At 37.5% G+C, this 1,218-nt stretch overlaps 1 non-coding gene across 1 annotated transcript; it reads right to left on the bottom strand.

Moving 5' to 3' along the window:
• Positions 1-345: 345 nt before the first annotated feature.
• On the bottom strand, positions 346-452 carry LOC128291170 (small nucleolar RNA R71). The gene has a single exon (XR_008280946.1). It is a non-coding gene; the product is annotated as a small nucleolar RNA R71 (small nucleolar RNA).
• Between the last annotated feature and the right edge of the window lie 766 nt (positions 453-1,218).

Genomic DNA, 1,218 nt, shown 5'->3' with positions numbered 1-1,218 from the left:
TTGGACCAAAAGAAATTTAAGGAATTCTGCCTTACCAAGTCTGGACATGGTTCAAGAAAGTATGGTGAGGCCAATGATTACATGTAATAATTTTGAGATAAAACCAACTATGATTCAAATGATCCAAAACAATTTGCAGTTTAGGGGCACTATGACAGAGGACCCTAATCAACATTTAAAATAGATTCTTCAACTCTATGATACTTTTAAATATAATGGAGCCACTGATGATGCTATGCATCTTCAGTTGTTCCCCTTCTACTTGATTGATAACTCGCAGGCACAACATGGGATTAACTCGCTGGAAAATTCTTACAGAAGTTATTCCCAATTAGCAAAGTAGTTCAACTGAGACAAGAGATTGTTGTCTTTAGACAGATGGAGGGAAAAAGTTTCTATGATGTGTGGGAACATTTCAAAATGTTGATTCAAAAATGCCCGCACCACAGATTTCCTGAGTGGATGTGACTACAGGTATTCTATAATGGGTTGGATGCAAATGCACGATATGGATGAGATGGAGCGGTAGGAGGAGCCCTTTTGAATAGAATGTATAAGGATACGTATGAAATCATTAAGAACATGGCACTAAACTCTTGCCAGTGGCAAATTGAATGATTTATATATCGTTAGAAACCCACTACGATAAAAGATATCCAAGAAGATGATAAGTATCAACAGTTAGTGGATTGACTCAACCGTTCGAATCAATTTGTATACCGTCTATACATGGGTGAGACAAACTACTTTTCCACTATATCAACAATTTAGCTAAGGATGTAAATTAAGTCAGGTATAGGGGTGGAAACCCTTAGTCGAATACATATAATCCCAGCTAGAGAGATCACTCGAATCTGAGATGGGGGAAACCAATGAGCAAGTAATAATTTAAATCAAGTTAAAAAAACTAATTACCAACCTCCTTATTTGTAGAAACCCTAGGATAGGGTCAACTCAAATGATTGCATTGTATGTAGTCAACGATTGGATAGAATTGAGGAAGAGATGCAGTTAATGAGAATAGATGTCAAGTAGGTGCAGTCTGAGTGCGCCAACTCAACCAAAACATTGACGTAGCTTGAAGATCAAATGAGCCAATTAATGAGCATGATGGGTGATATCAAAAGAAAAATTGGCACAGGTATTCCTAGCAATATAGAAGACAATACATGGAGGGAAGGTAAGGAGCATGTGAAGGCGATAGCACTTCAATTGGGG

The sequence above is a fragment of the Gossypium arboreum genome, chromosome 3 (genome assembly GCF_025698485.1).
Source record: "Gossypium arboreum isolate Shixiya-1 chromosome 3, ASM2569848v2, whole genome shotgun sequence".
Taxonomy (NCBI): Eukaryota; Viridiplantae; Streptophyta; class Magnoliopsida; order Malvales; family Malvaceae; genus Gossypium; species Gossypium arboreum.
Note: the sequence above shows the minus strand (reverse complement) of the source record. Positions and strands in the feature narration are given on the sequence as shown.